Source organism: Pristiophorus japonicus, chromosome 2 (assembly GCF_044704955.1).
Source record: "Pristiophorus japonicus isolate sPriJap1 chromosome 2, sPriJap1.hap1, whole genome shotgun sequence".
Taxonomy (NCBI): domain Eukaryota; kingdom Metazoa; phylum Chordata; class Chondrichthyes; family Pristiophoridae; genus Pristiophorus; species Pristiophorus japonicus.
This window is the reverse complement of record NC_091978.1, coordinates 246787364-246814142: the sequence shown is the minus strand read 5'-3', so window position 1 is coordinate 246814142 and position 26779 is coordinate 246787364.

Below are 26779 nucleotides of genomic sequence, written 5' to 3'. Positions count from 1 at the left end.
CCTGGGGATTTATCGGCCTTCAATCCCATCAATTTCCCCAACACAATTTCCCGACTAATAAGGATTTCCCTCAGTTCCTCCTCCTTACTAGACCCTCTGACCCCTTTTATATCCGGAAGGTTGTTTGTGTCCTCCTCAGTGAATACCGAACCAAAGTACTTGTTCAATTGGTCCGCCATTTCTTTGTTCCCCATTATGACTTCCCCTGATTCTGACTGCAGGGGACCTACGTTTGTCTTTACTAACCTTTTTCTCTTTACATATCTATAGAAACTTTTGCAATCCGTCTTAATGTTCCCTGCAAGCTTCTTCTCGTACTCCATTTTCCCTGCCCTAATCAAACCCTTTGTCCTCCTCTGCTGAGTTCTAAATTTCTCCCAGTCCCCGGGTTCGCTGCTATTTCTGGCCAATTTGTATGCCACTTCCTTGGCTTTAATGCTATCCCTGATTTCCCTTGATAGCCACGGTTGAGCCACCTTCCCTTTTTTTAATTTTACGCCAGACAGGAATGTACAATTGTTGTAGTTCATCCATGCGGTCTCTAAATGTCTGCCACTGCCCATCCACAGTCAACCCCTTCAGTATCATTCGCCAATCTATCCTAGCCAAATCACGCCTCATACCTTCAAAGTTACCTTTCTTTAAGTTCTGGACCATGGTCTCTGAATTAACTGTTTCATTCTCCATCCTAATGCAGAATTCCACCATATTATGGTCACTCTTCCCCAAGGGGTTGGTGTAAATTTGTGTGGAAGCTACTAGTCCGGACATGTGGTGAAACACATCAACAAATTTTAGAAGGAAACTCTATTAACATGTATGAAATTATTTTGTAGAATGTTCAACCAGTGATACCTGATGTTTTATGATTCAGTTTGTGAAAGAATCAAAGGGGGGATTGATAGCGAATTCAAACAGGCTGCATTTAGACAGGTTGAGAAAACACAGACTCCAATGACTACGTGCAGTTCAGCATGTTGCATTAAGTCATCAATCAACTTGACATTTTAGGACTTTGAGTAGCGAGCCAATTAAAAGGTTAAAATACTATTAATTGAGCCAATAAGGTCAAAGAAGGCGAGTTCTTTTCTGTAAATTGATCCAGGTATAAGTACAGCCATTTTGACCATGTGGTCTCAGAAGGACAAAGACCTGAGTTAAAGCCAAGAACTTGTTACTGCTGCCAAAAATAAAGTGACATTAAAACTACAATCGGAGTTCGTATTTCATTGGAAATTAAGAGATCTAACAATTAGTCTACCATTTTTTTGTTTCCCATTCTAAATTCACCTGAATCCAACAGCAAGGGACCTACATTCATCTTCACTAATCTTTTTCTCTTCTCATATTTATAGAAGCTTTTGTAGTCAGTTTTTCTATTCCCGGCAAGCTGCTTCTCGTACTTTATTTTCCCCCTCTTAATTAAACCCTTTGTCCTCCTCTGCTGAATTCTAAATTCCTGCCAGTCCTCAGGTTTGCTGCTTTTTCTGGCTAATTTATATGCCTCTTCCTTGGATTTAACACTATCCCTAATTTCCTTTACTAGCCACGGTTGAGCCACATTCCCCATTTTATTTTTACGCCAGACAGGGATGTACAATTGTTGAAGTTCATCCATGTGATCTTTAAATGTCTGCCATTGCCTATCCACCGTCAACCCTTTAAGTATCATTTGCCAGTCTATCCTAGCCAAATCACGTCTCATACCATCGAAGTTACCTTTATTTAAGTTCAGGATTCTAGTCTCTGAATTAACTGTGTCACTCTCCATCTTAATGAAGAATTCTACCATATTATGGTCACTCTTCCTCAAGGGGCCTTGCACAACAAGATTGCTAATTAATCCTCTCTCATTACACAACACCCAGTCGAGGATGGCTAGCTCTCTAGTTGCTTCCTCGACATATTGGTCTAGAAAACCATCCCTTATACACTCCAGGAAATCCTCCTCCACTGTATTGCTACCAATTTGGTTAGCCCAATCTATATGTAGATTAAAGTCACCTGCAGTACCTTTATTGCATGCATTCCTGATTTACTGTTTGATGCCATCCCCAGCCTCACTACTTCTGTTTGGTGGTCTGTACACAACTCCGAGTGTTTCTGCCCTTTGGTGTTCCACAGCTCTACCCATACAGATTCCACATCATCCAAGCTAATGTCCTTCCTTACTATTGCTCTTTAACCAGTAACTCTACCCCACCTTCTTTTCCTTTCTGCCTATCCTTCCTGAATATTGAATACCCCCGGATGTTGAGTTCCCAGCCTTGGTCACCCTGGAGCCATGTCTCCGTAATCCCAATGACATCATATCCGTTAACAGTTATCTGCATAGTTAATTCATCCACCTTATTACGAATGTTCCTCGCATTAAGACACAGAGCCTTCATGCTTGTTTTATTAACACTCATTGTCCTTTTAGAATTATGTTGTAGTGTGGCCCTTTTTGATTTTTGCCCTTGATTTCTCTGCCTTCCACTTTTCCTTATCTCCTTTCTACCTTTTGCTTCTGCCCCCATTTTATTTCCCTCTGTCTCCCTGAATAGATTCCCATTCCCCTGCCATATTAGTTTAACCCCTCCCCAACAGCACTAGCAAATACTCCGCCGAGGACATCGGTTCCAGTCCTGCCCAGGTGCAGACCGTCCGGTTTGTACTGGTCCCACCACCCCCAGAACTGGTTCCAATGTCCCAGGAATTTGAATCCCTCCCTGTTGCACCATTCCTCAAGCCACACATTCATCTTAACTATCCGGCTATTTCTACTCTGACTAGCACGTGGCACTGGTAGCAATCCTGAGATTACTACCTGGAGGGCAGGAGGCTGGAAAAAGATATGTTAGTTGAAATTTAAAGATCATTATCATCATTATCATCATTGGCCAGTCCCTCGGAGTCGAGGATGACTTGCTTCCACTCTAAAAATGAGTTCTCAGGTGACTGAAGAGTCCAATGCAGGACCTACAGTCTCTGTCACAGGTGGGGCAGACAGTGGTTGAAGGAAAGGGTGGTCGGGGAGCCTGGGTTGACGCATGCTCCTCCCGCTGTCTACGCTTGGTTTCTGCTTGTTCTCAACAATGGGACTCGAGGTGCTCAGCGCCCTCCTGGATGCTCTTCCTCCACTTAGGCCAGGGATCCCCAGGAGTTGGTGGGGATGTTGCACTTTGTCAAGGAGGCTTTGAGGGTGTCCTTGAAGCATTTCCTCTGCCCACCTGGGGCTCACTTGCCGTGTCGAAGCTTCGCGTAGAGCGCTTGCTTTGGGAGTCTTGTGTCAGGCATGCGGATGATGTGGCTTGCCCAACGGAGCTGATCGAGCGTGGTCAATGCCTCGATGCTGGGGATGTTGGCCTGAGCGAGAAGACTGACGGTGCATTTGTAAGATCTTGCGGAGGCAGTGCTGGTTGTACTTCTCCAGCGCTTTGAGGTGTCTGCTGTATATAGTCCATGTCTCTGAGCCATATAGGAGGGCGGGAATCACTACTGCCCTGTAGACCATGAACTTGGTGCCGGATTTGAGGTCCTGACCTTCAAACACTCTCTTGCTCAGGCGACTGAAGGCTCCGCTGTCGCCAACACTTTCGCTCCCCCACTGGATGTGGCCAACTCAGCTACTCCATTCGATCCTTGATGGCTTCTAGTGAGTCTCCGACAAGCTCTGACCACAGGTTTCGGCCCTAACCTCTCTCTCCACCCTCGCATCCGGCTCCATCGGTGCTGCAGCTCTACCATCTCTCTTCACACCCGACTCCGGTGACGTTCTGGTCTCCCTCTGGCCACTTGTCCCACTCAACTGCGGAGCTCCTTTCGAGCACATGGTGCGTGCAATGGCGGCGGCCACTCTGATCTCTCTGACCTTTCCTCCTCCTACAAACTGGATTTCTGGCTATTCCAATGCCTACCCTCAGCCGGGAGCTAATACCTGGGAGACGGAAGCATTGCCTCAAATCTCTCCCCCACTCTCCACACCTCGGATCTCTCACCATCTCTACAAAAGGCACCACTTAAAGGTAACTGATGACTGGAAGGGCAAAAATTCTCAGAGGCTTTGAAAAAGCGCAAAAGAAACTTCAAACTAATTGCCAGCCTTTGCCAAAGTTGAAGGGAAGAGGAAAGGAAGTGCCAGGCAAAAATGAAGTGAAAGGAAACTCGATACAGAAGCATGAAATGGAGTCTGTGGACAAATGACAAAGCAGTTCCAGCTGATTATTCACTAATTGATAGTTAGACAAATGGATGTTATGATGCACAAAATGGATGCAAGGAAGTTTGCCCTTTTTCAGACTCCATGGATCATCCAATTAGGACAGCATTGTTGCATGCCTGGAATAAGCATGAGGTATAAAAGATAAAGGTTGAATTAACCTTCGCAGCCATTGACAGTGCCGTGCCTGTGGTGCAGTTTGGTTGCTGGTTCAATTGCAATATGTGACACAACTCATCACTGACTCCCTGGTAAATTGGAACTTGTGCATACAAAGCTCCAAATAAATATACTCTGGTATGTGTGTGCACATGGGAGGTATGCACAGTCTTCTTAACCTGTAACCTCACCTGCTTGGCATCCCTTTGTAGCTGCTCCTCTTTATCCAGAAAGCATGTGAGGCATACCTATTGTAAAGCCACTGTGCCATAATAATGCACATAGTATAAAATGGCAGTTTGCATACAGGCTCCGATGTGGAAACTTGTCTTAAAAAAAACATGAGAAGCGGTTGAGAGACAACTTAAAATGTTGCTACAAATCTTATATGGCTCTTTAAATCCACTTCCATCAACAGCTCAGCCCCTAGCAGCCCTGAATGCCCATTTTGTGTGAGTGGTTGGATAAATCAGCATTGTGCTGACATAAATACTGTGCTGACATTGTTTACATGATGTACTTGGATGAATCCACCAGTGAACAAGCAAGTACTTCTGGTGCTATTGAAAAATTCTATGGCAATATTGGACATGGCATTACATGGATGAAGGAGGAGTGGAGGCCAATCCCCGGTTGTCGTTCAGCCACCTAAGGACTCATTTTTAGAGGGGAAGCAGGTATTCCTCGATTCTGAGGGACTGCCTATGATGATGATGATGACATGGATGAAAACCTGCTGTAACAAATCTCTGCCCATTTTCAGATCGGTTACCTTCATGTTATACCTGTTTGTTGGCATAATCAATTGTAAACTGTGCCCTATTATCCTGGAATAACATTTTATTATTTCACTTTTGAGCTCAGGTGACAGTGACAAATCCCTGGAGTTTAGCTCTTGTGGTTGATGGTCCAGAATCAGATTAGTATCTTTTAATGAAAACAGAAAGTACTCAAAACACTCTGTAGGTCAGGCAACATCTATGGAGGGAACAAACAAGTTTATGTTTTGAGTGTGCATATTCTTCATCAGAACTCAAGAGCTCTCACACTCTATACGTTCATTAATTTGTTCTCTTCAAAGATGCTGCCTGACCTGTAGAGTGTTTAAAGCATTTTCTGCTTTTGTTTCAGATTTCCAGCTTTTGCAGTATGTTGCTTTTTGTTCATACTCTTGTATTATTTCACTACAGATTGAACCTCCCTTATCCAGAACTCCCTTATCCAGGACCACCCCTCATCCAGAACCATTCCCGGCCACCAGGTGGCGCATGCGCAGAACTCTGACATGAGCAAATTGAAAAAATTGAAGTCCTTCCTCGTTGTCGACTCCCGCAATCGCTGGCCTGACCCCGCGATCCACCACCCCCCCCACCCCCCACCCTCTCTGCCGCACTTCCAGCTCCAAGCCAACCAGCCCCGATATCCCCTTGCTCAGTACCTGTACCATCCATTTATCGTGACCACCCCTCGTCCGTAAAAATCCCTTATCCAGAAGAGGCCAGGTCCCAAGGGTTCCAGATAAGGGAGATTCAATCTGTAGATTACTTTTGTGTATTTTTTGTTATCTTTCACCAGTTTGATTCTTGAGCAGTCAAATCTTATTTGAAGCAATAAATTACTCTTTTTTTAAATAAATTATTTAATTACAAGGCTGCTGTTTGGTTAAATCATAAATCCCATCTTTCTAAAAAGGAGTTTTGTTAACATTGAACCCCCCACTCCATAACAGAGCATTTTTAAGAAAATGTATTTCTGCCAATGACTTAACTTGTCCTGAGCATCTGATCCCCATGCTTACTTGATGATCATATGGTCAGGGTTAGAGTTTACAATGTATTTTCTGATTGGTTGAAAAAATACTTTCAACCCAGTTTTCAACCAACCAGAAGTAGATTTTTATTGCAATGGTTTTTGGAGCATTTTTGTGCGTAACATTGAGGCGAAGGATATTATTATGGAAGAAAACAGCATCTTTCCCATTTGAGGACAAAGTATCAGATCAACTACTCCCAGGTCAGCTGTAATACAATAACAATAACAACAACAACAACTTTTATTTATCTAGTGCCTTTAATATAGTGAAACGTCCCAAGGAGCTTCACAGGAGCATTATCAAACAAAACTTGACACTGAGCCAAATAGGAGATATTGGGGCAGAGAACCAAAAGCTTGGTCAAAGAGGTAGGTTTTAAATCATAGAATAGAATCATAGAATGGTTGCAGCACAGAAGGAGGCTATTTGGCCTATCGAGCCTGTGCTGGCTCTTTGCAAGAGTACTTCAGCTAGTCCCACTCTCCCGCCCTTTCCTTGTAGCCCTGCATTTTTTTACCTTCAGGTACTTATCCAATTCCCTTTTGAAAGCAATGATTGAGTCTGTCTCCCCCACCCTTTCAGGCAGTGCATTCCAGATCCTAACCAGAGAGTCTTAAGGAAGGAAAGAGAGGGGGGAGAGGTTTAAGGAGAGAATTCCAGAGCAATTTTCTATCCATTCATTTTACTGGAAAGGCCAGATCACCAGTACAGGTTGAACCTCTCTTATCCGGCACCCTTGGGACCTGACCTGTGCTGGATAAGGGATTTTGCCGGACCAGAGGAGGTCACATTAAATTGGATGGTACAGATACTGAGCAAGGGGATATCGGGGCGTGCGGCAGAGAGATAGTGGGGGGGGTGGGGTGGATCAGGGGTCAGGCCAGCGATTGCGGGAGTTGGCAACGAGAAAGGACTTCAATTTGTTCATGCCAGAGCGGCCGGGAATGGTGCCGGACAAGGAGTGGTGCCCGATAAGGGAGGTTAAACCTGTACTATCTCCTCCTCACTGGTGTTGTTTTCTCTTCTACTCTTTGCAGCTTTGGCGATGGTCTGCATTATGGGCTTCTTCGGAGACATGGGCAGAAAAAGGGTTAAAATAGATTTTCAGAATTTGAACACAGGATCTCAAGCTTTTACTTTCCCTCCTGGAATGCAAATGCTGGGCCCCAAAAAAAGAAAAGCCCCTGCATGCTTATCTTGTCCCGTATGAAAGAACCCATACATATGCTGTGTAGGTCCGGTGGCCTTGAATGAGGAAGATAAGATGTATGGAAAGTGAAGAGAAATAGCATTATGAGATGAAATCATCTCATCCTGTCAATCGATAGTATAACTTTACGCATTGGTCATTATATGTGTATTTAAATTAGTGATTTGTAGCTCAGAAATATATAAAAAGTATTGATTTGTAAGGGGACTTTTGATTTGACCCAGAATGTTTGAGCTCACAATGTGGTATACTTGATAGATCTTGTTTCCCAGAAGCAGGTTCACTTGATTTAAGTATTTCACCTTACTTTAAAAAAATTCATTCTCGGGATGTGGGCGTCGCTGGCAAGGCCTGCATTTATTGCCCGTCCTAATTGCCCTTGAGAAGGTGCTGGTGAACCACCTTCTTGAATTGTAGAGGGCAGTTAAGAGTCAATCATATTGCTGAGGGTCTTGAGTCACATATAGGCCAGACCAGGTAAGGACAGCAGTTCCCTAAAGGAAATTAGGTAGGTTTTTACAACAATACCATAGTTTCATGGTCACCATTACTGACACTTGCTTTTTGTTCCAGATTTATTTAAAAAACTGAATTTAAATTCCCAGCTACCATGGTGAGATTTGAACTCATGTCTTTGGATCATTAGCCCAGGCTTCCGGATTGTTAATCCAGTAACATAACCATTATGCTACTGTACCCCTTACGATGGTTATACTTTGATTGCTCATTGTCTTACTGTCAATGAATGAATTTACCTGAAGCAGGCTAGCTAACAGGCTTGGGGCCCTTCACTTTTCTTCCACATGTTTTTAAAGTTGAGTTGAAACTTCCAAATCATAAATCATATCATTTAATCCTAAATAGCTAATAGATATTCATCGAAGCCAGATACTCAAGGAGAAGAAAACAATCAACTGCTTTAAATTGCCAGGCCTTGCAGTTTGTTTTTCATTTCTACAAGTAAGCTTATTATTTGATATTGGGAGTGGGAGAATTATAGCACAATTCATAATGCATAAGAAAATTATACTCAAAAGAATCTACTAATGCAACCTATATAACTGTAAACAGCCTTATTCAACCAACTTGCTTCCAGAAACTCAAAGGATTATGGACATAGTTATAGACATAGGATATGCAAAGTGAAATTCGATCCATTCTGACTTCAGAAGCCAGAGAGGATAGATCTCCACCAACCAAGCAAAAGCCTCCCACATTCCAGCCGAAGTTCCTTACCCCTGTACAAATGCATGCCTCCACCAGCCAAAGTCCCTTACTCCAGCGCAAGTGAATCCCTCACCCAGCAGAAGTCCCTTACCCCAGTGCAAGTACATCCCTCCCACAGCTGAAGTCCATTACCCTAGCGTAAGTGGATCCCTCTCGCAGCCGAAATCCCTTACCCCAGCACAAGTGCATGTCTTCCCCAGCCGAAATCGCTTACCTCAGCGCAAGTGCATGCCTCCCCCAGCCGAAATCGCTTACCCCAGCACAAGTACATGACCTGCCATATATCTCTCCCCACCACCAGCCACCTGCCGCCTTTCTTCCCGCCGCCCGCAGGTTCGGAGGAACAACATGGTCAATTCTGGGCCCCACTTTCGGATTCAGTTTCGGGTGGGAGGCATCAGGAGCAGAGTCCGGAGGACACAGACGCAGAAGGACAGAAAAAGGATAGTGCAAATAGTCACTCTGTATAATAAATCACTGCATAGCAGACATTTCTTAATTTTTTAAGCGCAAAATTTCCTCTGAGGAGAAAGTGGGAGGCCACAAGTGCTTGGAATGCACTTTTAAATGAATACTTATTGTATGAAGTACAAAGGGCATTTAGAAGTATGAATAACAATACAATCAGGGCCTCAACCAGACAAGAGGTTACTGATGCTAAAAGACCTCAGTAAACCCAAGAACATAACTATTTAACCTTTTTACTGACTCACTTCTTTCTTACAAAAGAAAAATGATGTTGGGAAGTTGTGTTTAATTTGTTTAGTGTGTTTGCTCAGTGCTAACATATTCCCAGAATCCCAAATTGTTTCTTTCTTTTAGTATCATACAAATATGGTATTCAAACTTGGTGGGTGACCATACAATTAATACAAAATATCAATGTGTATATAATCTCTGTTGATCTAAAATTATGAATGATTTTATTTTCCAAAATGCAGATGCATATGAATGTATAGGGCTAGAAATTCCGTAGCGCCCCAATTGGGGCATTTACTTTTGAAAGGTAGAAAATGTTGCACCAGGCGCTAATGATTCTCTCCTGCCGGGAAATTCAGCTTTAGCGCTCCAAGAGGGAAGTGGAATGCTAAATCAAGTGCTAACCACTACTCTCAGGGCGCTAAAGTCCGAGAGCAGGGTGGTAGCGGCAGAGCTTATATGGGAACCATATAAGAAAGATGTATATGACATTTTATATACAGTGCATTGCATTTGCAGTGCATTACTAACAGCATCAGAGGCTGCTTCCCTCGCTAAAAGGGAAGGGCTAATGATGGTGCACAACCTACTTGTTGGCAGTTCTGCATTGCTAGGCGACCTGCGCGACTGCCATTACAGCCCCATTCACTCTGAGAGTGGAGGGTTTGGACAAATTGCAGCAATGAAACATCAAAAACTTTGAGCAGGCACCAGACTGGTGCAAATAATAAAGGTTGGCCTACCTGAAAACCACTGCCTTGAATTAGCGCTCCCCAAGCGGTCAGCCGAGTTGACAACGCCTCCTCTTCCTGCCATTGTTGACACCCAGCGTTACAGCAGGGGGCGGGAGGCAATTTCACATCCGGGGCAGTAACAGGGCGCTGCGCACTTTATGCCATCACAATCTGTGAGGCACTAGAGGCCCAGGGGGTAAGAGTTAGTGGCAGCAGTAAATTGGCACTGAAGTTCATGGGCATTGCTACATTCACCATGCCCGGTTGTTAATCCCTTAGTGCCCCATTACCGCCGCCACAGGTGCTAATGGGAGGCGCTAAGTAGCTGAATTTCTCCCCCATAATATTTAAGATGTGGTTTTAAGTGAGATGTTCTCTTGTATGGGACTAAGTCGCTTCATATAGGAGATGGTACAGAATTTAGGAGAGTTTGCTGAAGACACAGTCCAAAAAGTAGGTTTAATGGCAGGTGGAGGGGGGGGGGCATTGTGTGGGGGGGGGGGTGAAGTAGCAGGTGATGAGTTTTGAAGAGGGAGATTCAGAGCCTGTGTAGGACAAAACTGTGAATGGACTTGTAAATTAAGATAAAGATTTTTTATTCAAGCCATTAGGAGAGTAGAAGCCATTGGAGGTTGGCAAGTGGTGATAGATGAGTGAGACCTGATGGGGGACAGGATGCAGGCAATGTGTTTTGGAGAAATTGGAGTTTATAGATGGAGGAGTTCAGGAGATCAGCATGCAAAGCATTCAAAAAGTCAAGTACTGAGGTAACAAAAATGAGCATACGATTTCAGTGGCAGATAAGATGGGACAAAGGTAAGCAATCTGGTGGAGTAGGTATGCTGTCTTAGTGATGGGATAGAATATGGGAACCATATAAGAAAGATGTATATGACATTTTCTAAAATTCATTCCAGGAAGTGGCCGTTGCTGGCAAGGACAATTTATTGCTCATCCCTAATTGCCCTTGAGAAGGTGGTGGTGAGTCACCGTCTTGAACCACTACAATCCTTGTGGTGAAGGTACTCCCACAGTGTTGACCCAGTGACGATGAAGGAACAGCAATATATTTCCAAATTAAGATGGTGTGTGACTTGGAGGGGAATTTGCCCTTGTCCTTCTAGGTGGTAGAGGTTGCGGGTTTGGGAAGTGCTGCCGAAGAAGCCTTGGTGAGTTGCTGCAGTGCATCTTATAGATGGGACACACTGCAGCCACGGTGCGCCGGTGGTCAAGCGAGTGAATGTTTAAGTTGATGGATGGGGTACCAATCAAGTGGGTTGCTTTGTGCTGGATGGTGTTGAACTTCTTGAGTGTTGTTAGAGCTCCACTCATCCAGACAAGTGGGGAGTATTCCATCACACTCCTGACTTGTGCCTTGTAGATGGTGCTAAGGCTTTGGGGAGTCAGGAGGTGAGACTCTCACAGCAGAATACCCAGCCCCTGACCTGCTCTTGTTGCCACAATATTTATGTGGCTGGTCCAGTTAAGTTTCTGGTCAATGGTGACCTCCAAGATGTTCATGTAGGGAGAATCGGTGATGGTAATGCCATTGAATATCAAGGGAGAGGTGCTTGGACTCTCACTTGTTGGAGATAGTCATTGCCTGGCACTTGTGGTGGCGCGAATGTTACTTGCCACTCAGCCCAAACCTGAATGTCATCCAGATCTTGTTGCATGCGGGCATGGACTGCTTCATTTTCTGGGGAGTTGCGAATGGCACTGAGCATTGTGCAATCGTCAGTGAACATCCCCATTTCTGACCTTATGATGGAGGAAAGATCATTGATGAAGCAGCTGAAGATGGTTGGGCCCAGGATACTGCCCTGAGGAACTCCTGTCGCGATGTTGTGGGATGGAATGATTGACCTCCAACAGCCACAATCATCTTTCTTTGTGCTAAGTATGACTCCAGCCAATGGAGAGTTTCCCCCCTGATATCAATTGACTTCAATTTTACTAGGGCTCCTTGATGTCAAGGGCAATCACTCTCACCTCGCTTCCGGAATTCAGCTCTTTTGTCCATGTTTGACCAAGGTTGCAATGAGGTCTGTGTAGTGTATGGAGAAAGAGTCAGACTGAACACTGTGAGCTCAAAGTAAAGTGTGACCTTAGTCTTTTATTGCAGGTCTCCAGAGTGCCTCTCCAACCTGTGAAGTCTTCTTAAATACCATGCTCCCAAGGGATTATGGGATCCCTTGGGACTCCGGGGAATGAGCCATTTGGTGGCTGTGCAGAGTAAATACAAGTCCACATATATAATAACATTCCCCTCCCAAAGTCAATAGGGTAACTATTTACAATGTGAGTCGATCTGGGGCCCTTCTTGCCCTGGTTGATTGTTCTGGTATGAAAGCTGGTGTTGTTGAATCATTTCTTGGGCCCTCTCTGGGCTATTGTGCAGCTGGCCTTGCTGGGCTGCCTGGTGTGTTGGGCCCTGCAGGGCTGCTGTGGATGATGGGTTCTGCTTCGTGGTCAACCGTGGTATCGGTTGCCACTGATGTGTATGTTGGGGGATCAAAAAAAGTAGGGTCCAAGGTGGGTTGCTCAGGGTAGTCCGGGAATCTGAATTTGATTTGGTCCAAATGTTACCAGTGAATGAGTCCATTTGAAAGTTTGACCCGAAACACCCTGCTCCACTCTTTGGCCACGACAGTGCCGAAAAGCCACTTGGGACCTTGTCCATAATTTAATACAAATACAGGATCATTGACTTCAATCTCGCGTGACACATTTGCGCTACCATGGTATGTACTTTGTTGAAGCCGCCTGCTTTCTACCTGTTCATGTAGATCAGGGTGAACTAACGAGAGCCTTGTCTTAAGTGTTCTTTTCATGAGCAGTTCAGCAGGTGGGATCCCAGTGAGTGAGTGGGGTCTCCTGTGGTAGCTAAGCAGGACTCGGGATAGGCGATTCTGCAGTGAGCCTTCAGTTACCCTCTTCAAGCCTTGCTTGATGGTTTGCACTGCTCTCTCTGCCTGACCATTGGACGCTGGTTTAAATGGGGCAGATGTGACATGTTTGATCCCGTTATGGGTCATGAATTCTTTGAACTCAGCACTGGTAAAACATGGCCCGTTGTTGTTCACCAGAACATCGGGTAAGCTGTGAGTGGCAAACATGGCCCGCAGGCTTTCAGTTTTGGCAGCGGACATGCTAGCCGACATTATCTCACATTCAATCCACTTGGATTACGCGTCTACAACCACAAGGATCATTTTACCCAAGAATGGGCCTGCATAGTAGACGTGTACCTTAGACCACGGTTTGGAAGGTCAAGACCATAAACTTAGCGGTGCCTTCCTGGGTACATTGCTTAACTGCGAGCATGTATTACATCTGTGAACGCAGGACTCTAAGTCCGCATCGATACTGGGCCACCACACGTGGGATCTGGCTATTGCTTTCATCATTATGATGCCTGGGTGGGTACTGTGGAGGTCATTGATGAAGGTGTCTCTGCCCTTCTTGGTGACCACTACTCGATTGCCCCACAGAAGGCAGTCTGCCTGTATAGACATTTCATCTTTGCTCTGCTGGAATGGCTTTATCTCTTCCTGCATTTCCACTGGGACATTGGACCAGCTCCCGTGAAGCACACAGTTTTTGACTAGAGATAATAAGGGGTCCTGGCTTGTCCAGGTTTTGATCTGGTGGGCAGTGACGGGTGATTGCTCACTCTCAAATGCTTCCATAACCATGGCTAGATCTGCGGGTTGCGCCATTTCCACCCCCGTGGTGGGCAATGGCAGCCTACTGAGAGCATCGGCGCAGTTTTCTGTACCTGGCCTGTGGCGGATGGCGTAGTTGTATGCGGACAACGTGAGCGCCCATCTCTGGATGCGGGCCGATGCGTTGGTATTTATCCCTTTACTCTCGGAAAACAGGGATATAAGTGGCTTATGGTCAGTTTCCAATTCGAATTTTAGCCCAAACAGGTATTGATGCATTTTCTTTAACCCATAGACACACGCTAATGCATCTTTTTCATTCATGCTGTAGGATCTTAGACAGACTCCTGGATGCATAAACAACCGGTTGCAATTTCCCAAAATCATTAGCTTGTTGCAATACACACTCGACGCCATATGACGACGCATCACATGCTAGTACCAAACGCTTACATGGATCATACAACACAAGCAATTTGTTTGAGCATAATAATTTTCTCGCTTTTACAAAGGCATTTTCTTGGCTTTTGCCCCAAACCCATTCGTCCCCTTTTCATAATAAGACATGCAGTGGTTCTAGCAGGGTGCTGAGACCCGGTAAGAAGTTAACAAAGTAGTTCAAGAGTGGTTTTGGCGGGAAGCCGCAGCCTGCAGCCGCGGCGGCTGCCAAATGGGCGATCGCGGAATTGGCGCCGGCGGCCGTGGGTTGGACCTATTTGTGTTTTGGGGGTAGGTCGCCGGCTGGATTCGCTGTTGTGGTAAAGTGGAGAAGGGATGGTGGGGTTTGTGCCGCTTTCCCGAGCCGCCCGCGCATACCGTCTGAGGGAGCAGAGGCTCGGCCGCCATGTTGATGCGATGGCGCCTCCTCCCCCAGGCCGGGCCCCGACACTCTGGCAGCAGGTCGCTGCAATCAGGGCCCTGAGCTTCGCTTGTAGCTGCTTTACTTTCCTGGCTCATTTTAAAAGTGAATTAAAAAAAAATATGCCTTATAAAATATTGCTTGCTATATTTAACTTGGTGTAGTTCGCTTAATACAGCTGACAGTGGGTTTATCACAAAAACTAAACCTTTTGCATCCCACTGTCTATCCAGCACCTCTGAGTAACACTATTTTAAATTCCTGGAATTCACTTAAAAAAATGCAAACCTCTTTTTTTTCCTAGTTACATTGGGCGGGACAGCTGTTTGTTGGCCAGCACGGACACGATGGGCCGAATGGCCTCCTGTGCTGTAAATTTTTGTGATTCTGTGAAGACTTCCAGAAACGACCGCAGCTCCGTCACTTTCTTTGGCCTCGGTGCATTCGCGATTGCCTCCGTCTTCGCGTTGGTGGGCCTGATGCCGTCCGCCACAATCCTCCTTCCCAGGAACTCCACTTCAGGCACCAAGAAAACGCACTTAGAGTGTTTTAACCTGAGCCCCACGCAGTTGAGTCGACTAAGAACCTCCTCCAGGTTCTACAGGTGCTCGACTGTGTTCCAACCTGTGACCAAGATGTCGTCCTGGAAGACCACGGTGTGCGGGACCGACTTCAGTAAACTTTCCATGTTCCTCTGGAATATCGCCGCCGCTGATCGGATTCCAAACTGACACCAGTTATAAACAAAAAGACCTTTGTGCGTGTTGATGCAGGTGAGAGCCTTCGATGATTCCTCCAGTTCCTGCGTCATGTAGGCTGAAGTCAGATCCAGCTTCGTGAACGACTTTTCTCCAGCCAGCGTTGCAAAGAGATCATTTGCTTTTGGTAGTGGGTATTGGTCTGCAGGAAGAAACGATTGATAGTTACTTTGTAATCGCCATAGATTCTGACGGTGCCATCTCCCTTGAGGACTGGGACAATAGGACTGGCCCACTCGCTGAACTTGATCGGTGAGATGATGCCCTCTCTTTGTAGCCGGTCTAGCTCGATCTCTACCCTTTCTCTCATCATGTAGGGTACTACTCTCGCCTTGTGATAGATGGGTCGTGCCCCCGCAATTTGGTGGATCTGCACTTTTGCTCCTTGGAACTTCCCGATGCCTGGTTCGAACAGCGAAGGAAATTTGTTTAAGACCTGGGCACACGAAGTGTCGTCAGCAGCCGATAGCGCTCGGATGTCGTCCCAGTTCCAGCGTATCTTTCCCAGCCAGCTCCTGCCAAGCAGCATGGGACCATCGCCCAGTACCACCCAAAGTGCTAGCTTGTGCACCGCTCCATCATAGAAGACCTTTACGGTAGCACTGCCGATTACAGGAATCAGTTCTTTTGTGGAAGTTCTTAGTTCTTAGAGTTAAGACTGGCCTTGAGGCCTTGTTGAACCACAACCTTTCGAAAGTCTTTTTGCCCATGATGGACTGGCTTGCTTCCGTGTCCAGCTCCATTGACACATGGAGTCCATTTAGTTCAACATTCAGCATTATTGGGGGACAATTCGTGGTGAATGTGTGTACCCCATGTACCTCTGCCTCCTCTATCTGAGGCTCTGTTTTGTCGTGATCCTCCTCTGCAACCTGGTGGTTTGCAGGTTTAACAGGCTTAGCAGCTCGCCTGCACACTTGTTGGAGGTATCCCATTTTTCAACAGCCCTTGCAAACGTATCTTTTGAATCATCTTGAATGGAAATGATGATCACCCCCGCAGCGCCAACAAGGTGTTAATGGCCTTGCATTCATCACCCTTGATGGTGGACTCTGAGACATCTGCGGACGTGTAGTTGCAGGTATGTGTGACCTGCCCTGTACGTTACAATTTGAAAACAACATCACTTTGTTCACAGTACTTGTAGCAGCACTTGTGTGCTGAGAGATTTGCTTAGTATTGTCACTGGTGGCAATGAACGCCTGGGCTATCGCTATGGCCTTACTCAAGGTTGGGGTCTCTACAGTCAAAAGTTTGCGAAGTATGGTTTCGTGGCCAATGCCAAGTACAAAAAAGTCTCTGAGCATGTGCTCCAAATATCCTTCAAATTTGCAATGTCCTGCAAGGTGTCTTAGCTCGGCGACATAATTCGCCACTTCCTGGCCTTCAGATCTTTTGTAGGTGTAGAACCAGTACCTCGCCATCAGAACGCTTTTCTTTGGGTTCAAATGCTCTTGGACAAGTGTGCACAAATCATCGTACGATTTCTCCGTGGGTTTCACTGGACTGAGCAGATTCTTCATGAGGCCATACGTTGGTGCCCCACAGATGGTGAGGAGGATTGCCCTTCGTTTGGAAGCGTTCTCTTCCCCATCTAGCTCGTTGGCCACGAAGTATTGGTCTAGTCGCTCCACAAAAGTTTCCCAATCATCTCCCTCTGAAAATTTCTCAGGATGCCCACTGTTCTCTGCATCTTTAGGTTCGCTAACTGTATGTCGTCACCAGTTGTAGTGTATGGAGAAAGAGGCAGACTGAACACTGTGAGCTCAAAATAAAATGTGACCGTAGTCTTTTATTGCAGGTCTCCAGAGTGCCTCTACAACCTGTGAAGCCTTCTTAAATACTTGTGCTCCCAAGGGAGTGTGAGACTCTGGGGAATGAGCCTCTGGTGGCTGTACAGATAAATACAAGTCCACATATATAACCGTCTGGAGCTGAGTGACCCTGGCGGAATGCAAACTGGTCATCAGTGAGTAGGTTATTGGTGGGTAAGTGCTGCTTGATAGCACTGTTGACGACGCCTTCCATCACTTTGCTGATGATTAAGAGTAGATTGATTGCCCAATAATTGGTTGGATTGGATTTGTCCTGCTTTTTGTGGACAGGACACACCAGCGCAGTTTTCCACAATGTCGGCTACACGCCATGGGGTCTGGTATCAATGTTGATGATTCCCAGGGCCACTCCCTCCCAACTGTATACAACTGTGTTGCCACCTCAGGTGGGTCTGCCCTGCCTGTGGGACAGGACATACCCAGGGATGGTGATGAGGAGTCTGTGACATTGGCTGTAAGGTATGATTCTGTGAGTATGATTATGTCAGGATGTTCCTTGACTCATCTGTGGGACAGCTCTTGTAATTTTGGCACAAGTCCCCAGATTTTAATGAGGAGGACTTTGCAGGGTCAATTGGGCTAGGTGTGCTGTTGCCATGTCCGAAGTCAAGGACGATGCAGGGTGATCCATCCGCTTTTATTCTTATATGGTTATAAGAATAACATGATGGTTACATTGGCATTTGAACAAGCTTCCCTAATGGCTCAGTTGATAAAGGCTTTGCACTATTAGGATTAGGAGCAGGAGTAGGCCATACAGCCCCTCCAGCCTGCTCCGCCATTCAATAAAATCATGGCTGATCTTCGATCTCAATTAGACTTTCCTGCCCTATCCCCATACAGAAAGACTTGAAAGACTTGGGGAGAGAAATTGGGCTACTTTGCACCTCCGTTAGCACCCCTGTAGCGTGCTAACAGGGCGCAAATTAGTTTGTGACCAGGCGCGGTGAGAACAGCGCCTCCTGCTAAATTCAGCGGGACATTTGCCGCTGCTGTAAGATGTTGCACCATGTCAACACCGTGCACAGCGCCCTGGTAACGCTCCAGAACAAAAATTGGCCCTTGTCCCCTGGTTATTCACCTGGTGCTGACAACGGCAGCTTCAGCAGTTGGGTTCCAGTCAGATCTTGGCTGGAGGAGTGCTATGTAAAGGCGCCAGCATCTGGTTTACTTTTCGTTGACCAATAATTGTTCTTTCCTAGTTTCACATAAGCAGACAGGCGTTTTGAACGATTTGCAGTTGAAGGAGTGTTCCGCCTCATAAAGATTCACCACTTTCATTGAGGGCAGATTTGAAAGTCCAACATTTATATCATTTCAAGGGGCCTGTGCTAGCACTGGACCTTGTGCTCCAGCATCAACATCGGGGGCACAGAGAAAGGAGCCGAAATTCAGGATCCTGATAAGGACCATAACTGCCGGAATGCGGCGGCCAGGCGGCGGAATCCAATGGCCGCCGCTTTACAGTCGAATGGCCGCCACGACCGAAAATTAGTGCAGGAGTTTTTGGGGTGGTCTCCACTTCCGCCCCGATTCCCCGACTTCCGCGGTGGTATGGGGCTTGCGGCAGTCAGAGTGCGCACCATTGCCACGCCACCTCGGCCCCTATTTTCAGTCCAAAAATGGCTGCAGGTATTGTGATAGAGCCCCCGTCAGCTTTTTGAGTCGGTGGACTTTACCGGGCTGCTCGAGAACGCCAGCGGAGGAGAAAGGGAGGTGTGTTGGGGTCGGGATTTTTGTGCTGAAAATTTAGCATCGGACTTGTGAGAACTTTTGGAGAGTTGGGAAAAGTTTTTCACTCTGTGATTAGTCATGGCCTGTAGGCCTCATTCTCTGCTCCACAGAGGCCTCCTAGTGAGGGTCCAACCTGCAGATTTAATGGGCTCAGTATTGACAGGGGAACGCCTTGTCCACAGTTTGAGAGGTGGGGGGCACGCAGGAGAAGGCAGCGCCATCAGCAATGGGTCCAAAGGCACCGGGCAAGGAAGGCAGCAGCCATGGCTGCACAACATAGAGAAGGGCTTGCAGATGGCCGCAGGCCTCAATGTCGAGAGGCTGGCCAGGAGGGAGAGGGCGTGAGGAGTAGGGTCAGGTACGCTGACTGCCCCCCCCTCCCCCCTCACCAGATAGTTGAAGAGGACCCTTGCCAGCAGCAGCCTGCAGAGGCTCAGGATCATCAGCAGGAAGAGGGAGAAGGCACTCAGCCAGCTGCCATCGGAGAGGCCCAGCACAGACCTGTGGCAAGGAGGCCCTACCGTGCAAGCCTCTACCCATGTCGGTTTTCCTTTCTGGAGCTCAGTGATGAGCAATGTGTGCGAAGGCTGCGATTTAGGAAGGACTTCCTGAGGGAGCTGAGCAATGTCCTGCAGCCAGATCTGCTGCCTCACATAAGGTTGAGGACAGCTATGTTGAGGCAAAAGTGACCATAGCTCTCAACTTCTGCGCTACTGACTCTTTCCAGTCCGCAACTGCAGACATTTCTAATATATCACAGTTTTCCGCCAATTGTTCCATCCGGTAGGTAAACAATGCTCTCAATAAGAGAAGACTCCATCATATCACTGTCATGTATGTATGTTTGGGTTTACTAGCCACCAGGTGGTACCACTGTCGGTGGTCATTGGGCTGTGCACACGTGTGTGTGGCCCAGGTCTAAAAGCCTAGCCATCTTGTAATGTAATCAATTTGGGCCCTAATAAAGCAGAGCCAGGTTTGTACCTGTTCAGAGTTGACAGTATTCAATCTTTTGAGTTATTGCATACACAACATTTGACAACGAGGTAACAAGAACCTTCGCATGCAAAAATGAGCACAATTGGAATTCTGGAGCAATTCGTGGAGGGAGAAGATTGGGCGGACTTTGTAGCCCGCTTGAACCAGTACTTCGTGGCCAACAAAATGGAGGAAGAGGCAGACGCAGTTTGGCGCTGGGCGATCCTCCTCACGGTTTACGGTCCGAAAATCTATTGACTTAAAGAATCTCCTCTCGCCCTTAAGTCCAATGGACAAGGACTATGAAACATTGTGTGCTCTGGTACGTGACCACCTCAAATCAGATGAAGGCATCATCATTTCAAGATATCGATTCTATATGCACGTTCGTTCTGAGGGCCAGAATGTATCAGAATTCGATGCCCACCTAAGATGTCTAGCTGGACCGTGTAAGTTTGAAACTGCAATGGCAGACATGCTGCAGTACTTCTTTGTAATTGGCATCAATCACGAGGTGACCCTGCGTAAGCTTCTGGCGGCAGAGACGCTGAATTTGAACAAGGCCATCACGATTGCCCAGGCATGCAGGGCGACAGACAAAAGCTTAAAGCAGATATCATTGAAAAATCGTAACTGGCAAGTACTGTAAACAAGATAGTATCGTCGTTTGACACAGCTGCATATGGCAGGGCCTACCCGACTGCGTACACGAAACCTGTGGCTGCTCAAAGTCCGCCAACGGGAATGAATCCGATATCAACATGTTGGCGTTGTGGGGGAAATCATCGGCATCATCAGTGTTGGTTTAAAGAGTGTATTTATAAAGGATGTTCGAGAGTGTGGCATCTCCAGCGCATGTGTCCACAACTGAGCAAGCATGCTGCGACACACCACGTGGAGGATGATGACCAGACTAGCGCGGATCCGGATATGCAATCCGAGATACCAGAGGAGGAAGTGTATGGACTGTATTCATTCCTAACAAAGAGCCAACCGATAATGATTAATGTAAAACTTAATGGTGTGTCGGTATCGATGGAATTGGACACGGGTGCGAGCCAATCAATAATGAGCCAGAGAACATTCGAAAGGCTATGGGATACTAAGGCTGTGAGGCCTAATCTGAGTGCAGTCAATGCCAAGTTGCCTACGTACACTAAAGAATTCATAACGGTGATTGGCAGTGCAGTAATCAATGTGTCATATGACGGTTCAAGATTTACCATTATGGATTGTTCCAGGCAATGGTCCAACGCTGTTCGGCAGGAACTGGTTAGAAAAAATCAAATGGAACTGGAACGAGATCAAAGCATTGTCATCGGAGGAGGATACACCATGCGTTCAAGTGCTGAGCAAGTTCCCCTCGCTGTTTATACCAGAAACATAGAAACATAGAAATTAGGTGTAGGAGTAGGCCATTCGGCCCTTCGAGCCTGCACCACCATTCAATAAGATCATGGCTGATCAATCAACCTGAGTACCCCTTTCCTGCTTTCTCTCCATACCACTTGATCACTTTAGCCGTAAGGGCCATATCTAACTCCCTCTTGAATATATCTAACGAACTGAGTGCAACAACTCTCTGCGGTAGAGAATTCCACAGGTTAACAACTCTCTGAGTGAAGAAGTTTCTCCTCATCTCGATCCTAAATGGCTTACCCCTTATCCTTAGACTGTGACCCCTGGTTCTGGACCTCCCCAGCATCAGGAACTTTCTTCCTGCCTATAACTTGTCCAATCCCATCAGAATTTTATATGTTTCTATGAGATCCCCTCTCATTCTTCTAAATTCCAGTGAATATAAGCCCAGTCGACCCAGTCTTTCTTCAAATGTCAGTCCTGCCATCCCGGGAATCAGTCTAGTGAACCTTCGCTGCACTCCCTCAATAGCAAGAACGTCCTTCCTCAGATTAGGAGACCAAAACTGAACACACAGTATTCCAGGTGTGGCCTCACCAAGGCCCTGTACAACTGCAGTAAGACCTCCCTGCTCCTATACTCAAATCCTCTAGCTATAAAGGCCAACATGCCATTTGCCTTCTTTACCGCCTGCTGTACCTGCTTGCCAACTTTCAATGACTGATGCACCATGACACCCAGGTCTCGTTGCACCACCCCTTTTCCTAATCTGTCACCATTCAGATAATATTCTAGCTTCCAGCAAAGTGCATAACCTCACATTTATCGACATTATATTGCATCTGCCATACATTTGCCCACTCATCTAACCTGTCCAAGTCACCCTGCAGCCTCTTAACATCCTCCTTACAGCTCACACCGCTACCCGGCTTAGTGTCATCTGCAAACTTGGAGATATTACATTCAATTCCTTCATCTAAATCATTGATGTATATTGTAAATAGCTGGGGTCCCAGCACTGAACCCTGTGGCACCCGACTAGTCATTGCCTGCCATTCTGAAAAGGACCCATTTAGTCCAACTTTCTGTTTCCTGTCTGCCAACCAGTGCTCTATCCATGTCAATACATTATCCCAATACCATGTGCTTTCATTTGCACACTAATCTCTTGTATGGTACCTTGTCAAAAGCCTTTTGAAAGTCCAAATACACCACATCCACTGGTTCTCCCTTGTCCACTCTACTAGTTACATCCTCAAAAAATTTTAGAAAATTTGTCAAGCATGATTTCCCATTCATAAATCCACGCTGACTTAAATCGATCCTGTCACTGCTTTCCAAATGCAAATTTCCAAATTTCATCTTTAATAATTGATTCCAACATTTTCCCCACCACCGATGTCAGGCTAACTGGTCTATAATGTAACCCCACTTTTTAAAAAGTGGGGTTACATTAGCTACCTGCCAGTCCATAGGAACTGATCCAGAGTCAATAAAATGTTGGAAAATGATCACGAATGCATCCACTATTTCTAGGGCCACTTCCTTAAGTACTTTGAGAATCAGACTATCAGGCCCTGGGGATTTATCAGCCTTCAATCCCATCAATTTACCTAACACAATTTCCTGACTAATAAGGATTCCCTTCAGTTCCTCCTTCTCGCGAGAGGACCCCCTGTGTTTCTGGTAGGTTATTTGTGTCTTCATTAATGAAGACCGAACCAAATATTTGTTCAATTGATCTGCCATTTCTTTGTTCCCCATTATAAATTCACCTGATTCTGACTGCAAAAGACCTACATTTGTCTTCACTTACCTTTTTCTCTTCACATATCTATAGTAGTTTTTGCACTCAGTTTTTAGGTTCCCTGCAAGCTTCCTCTCCTACTCTATTTTCCTCCTCCTAATTAAACCCTCTGTCCTCCTCTGCTGAATTCTAAATTTCTCCCAGTCCTCAGGTTTGCGGCATTTTCTGGCCAATTTATTTGCCTCTTCCTTGGATTTAACACTATCCCTAATTTCCTTTGTTAGCCACGGTTGAGCCACCTTCCCCGGCATCAGCAATTTGATGGGAGCCAAGGTGCAGATCCACATGGACTTGGATGCAAGACCCGTCCATCATAAAGCTCGGGCAGTTCCGTACATGATGAGGGAGATGGTCGAAATCAAACTGGACAGACTCCAGCGTGAAGGGATCATATCACCGGTCGAATTTAATGAATGGGACAGCCCCATTGTTCCCTTGTTGAAAAGTGATGCCACTGTCAGGATTTGTGGAGACTACAAGGTTACAATCAACTGAGTTTCGAAACAGGATCAATACCCGTTACCGAAGGCTGATGACCTGTTTGCAATGCTAGCTGGGTGTAAGTCGTTCACAAAACTGGATCTGACATTGGCCTACATGACACAGGAGCTGGTCGACATGTCAAAAAAACTTACATGCATCAACACTCATAAAGGACTGTTTATCTACAACAGGTGCCCTTTGGAATTCGCTCGGCTGCAGCCATATTTCAGAGGAACATGGAGAGTCTACTGAAGTCCGTCCCCAGAACAGGTCGTGACTCTGCCAAACATCTGAACAACCTAGAAGAGGTTTTACAACTTCTGTACATAGTGGGACTCGGACTGAAATGCTCGAAGTGCGTCTTCATGGCACCGGAAGTCAAATTCCTGGGGAGGAAAATTGCTGCTGATGGTTTCAGGCCTACGGACTTGAAAACCAAGGCCATCAAAAATGCACCCAAGCCTCAGAATGTGACGGAGCTGTGTTCGTTCCTTGTTCTACTGAACTACTTCGGTAATTTCTTACCTAGATTGAGCACTTTATTAGAGCCACTGCACATGCTGCTGAGAAAAGGCGACAACTGGGTTTGGGGTGTGTCTCAAGACAGAGCTTTTGAGAAAGCTACTAATCTGCTTTGCTCTAACAAACTGCTGGTACATTATGATCTGTGTACATGTCCAATATTGGCCTGTGATGCTTCGTCATATGGAGTTGGTTGCGTGCTTCAACAAGCTAATGAGTCGGGCAAATCACAACCTGTTGTATATGCTTCAAAAAGTTTGTCAAAGGCAGAAAGAGCTGACAGCATGGTAGAGAAAGAAGCACTAGCCTGTGTGTATGCGGTTAAAAAGATGCATCAGTACCTGTTTGGTCTTCGGTTTGAACTGGAAACAGATCACAAGCCAATCATTTCATTATTTTCGGAAAACAAAGGTATCAATACCAATGCATCGTCCCGCATCCAGAGGTGGATGCTGACATTATCTGCCTATGATTATGTCATTCGCCATAGACCTGGCACTGAGAAGTGTGCCGATGCATTGAGCCATTTGCCGTTGCCCACACCGAAGGTGGAATTGCCACAACCGGCAGACCTACTGTTAGTCATAGATGCTTTTGAAAGTGAAGGAACCCCTGTCACGGCCAAACAAGTTAAGACCTGGATCAGCCAGGACCCGATATTATCGGTTGTGAAACGTTGTATCCTTAGTGGTGATTGGTCTGCCATACCCAAGCAAATGTGTGAGGAGACCAAACCTTGCATCCGTCGCAAAAACAAACTATCCCTTCAATCAGATTGTATACTATGGGGTAATCGTGTTGTTATGCCCAAAAAAGGCAGAGAGAAATTTGTGCATGATCTACATAGTACGCATCCCGGTATTGTCGTGATGAAAGCCATTGCCAGGTCTCATATATGGTGGCCTGGAATTGACTCTGATCTGGAATCATGTGTGCATCAGTGCAACACTTGCATGCAGCTTAGTAAAGCATCAGCGGAATCGCCGCTGAGTCTGTGGTTGTGGCCTTCTAAACCATGTTCCAGGATCCACATCGACTTTGCAGTCCCTTCCTGGGAAAGATGTTCTTAGTTGTGGTGGATGCTTATTTCAAGTGGATAGAGCATACAATCATGTCATCCAGCACAGCCACAGCTACCATTGAGAGCCTTCGTGTCATGTTTGCTGCGCATAGTCTGCCTGACATCGTTGTAAGCGACAACGGATCTTGCTTCACCAGTATGGAGTTTCAAGAGTTCATGAAACTCAATGGTATCAAACATGTGAGGTCAGCACCATTCAAACCCGCATCCAATGGACAAGCAGTGTGCACGGTCCAAACCATCAAGTAGAGCATGAAACGTGTAACTCAAGGTTCACTGCAAACTTGCTTGTCATGCATATTGCTTAGTTACAGGACAAGACCCCATACGCTTACCGGGGTCTCCCTTGCTGAATTATTGATGAAGAGAGGTCTCAAGACCAGGCTCTCTCTCGTCCACCCTGACTTGAATAATCGTGTCGAATACAGACGTCAAAGTCAGCAAGGGTATCATGATCGCGCGACTGTGTCACGCGACATTTCTATAAATGATCCTGTGTATGTACTGAATTATGGTCAAGGTCCCAAATGGATCGCTGGTACTGTTACGGCCAAGGAGGATACCAGAGGAGTGCTTATTGTTAAGCTCAAGAATGGGCAGACATGCAGGAAACATGTCGATCAGATAAAGCTGCGGCACATGGGTGAACCGGAACAGTATGCGGTAGACACAATCAGTGACCAACCAACCTACCCTCAGTCATCAAAGGACTCTGCTGTCATCAATGAATCTGGACGTTCAATCACTGACATGGTCAATGAATCTGGATGTTCAATCACTGACATGGTCAATGAATCTGGACTTTCAATCCCCAACATGGTCATTGCCACTCCCATCAGGTCGGCTACCCAGCCCCTAGTCATAACAGACTCAGAACGCTTACCCAAGACTGAAGTTGAACTGAGATGATCAACTCGGGAGCGGAAAGCCCTGGGCCATCTCAATTTGTAAAAAGACCGTTACTAATATCTTAAAGGGGGATATTGTCATGTATGTATGCTTGGGTTTACTAGCCACCAGGTGGCATCACTGTCGGAGGTCATTGGGCTCTGCGCACATGTGTGTGGCCCAAGTATAAAAGGCAAGCCATTTTGTAATGTAATCACTTTGGGCTCTAATAAAGCAGAGCCAGGTTTGTACCTGTTTGGAGTTTGCAATATTCAGTCTATTGAGTTATTGCATACACAACAAGCAGGTGGAGCAGCAGGCCGGATTTGTCTGGAATGCAGGGTTCCCCAGGGTGCAGGGGGCAATCGACTGCAGACACGTCGAACAGAGGGTGCCACAAAACCATCAGAAATATTTATCAACAGAAAGGGATTCCACTCCTTGGATGTCCAGCTGGTGTGCAACCACCAGCGCATGATCCTGGCAGTTGATGCCAGGTATCCATGCAGCAGCCATGATTCCTTCATCTGGCGCCAGAGCAGTGTGCCTATCATCTTCACTGGGCCAAATCAGGATTGTGGATGGCTGCTTGGGAACAAGGGATATCCCCTGTCCACCTAGCTGCTGACTCCACTTTGGAACCCCAGGACTGCGGGCGAGCATGCATACAATGACGCTCATTCTGTCACCAGGTACATGATTGAGCACAGCATCGGGATCCTCAAACAGAGATTCCATTGCCTGGTGGTGCATTGCAGTACTCG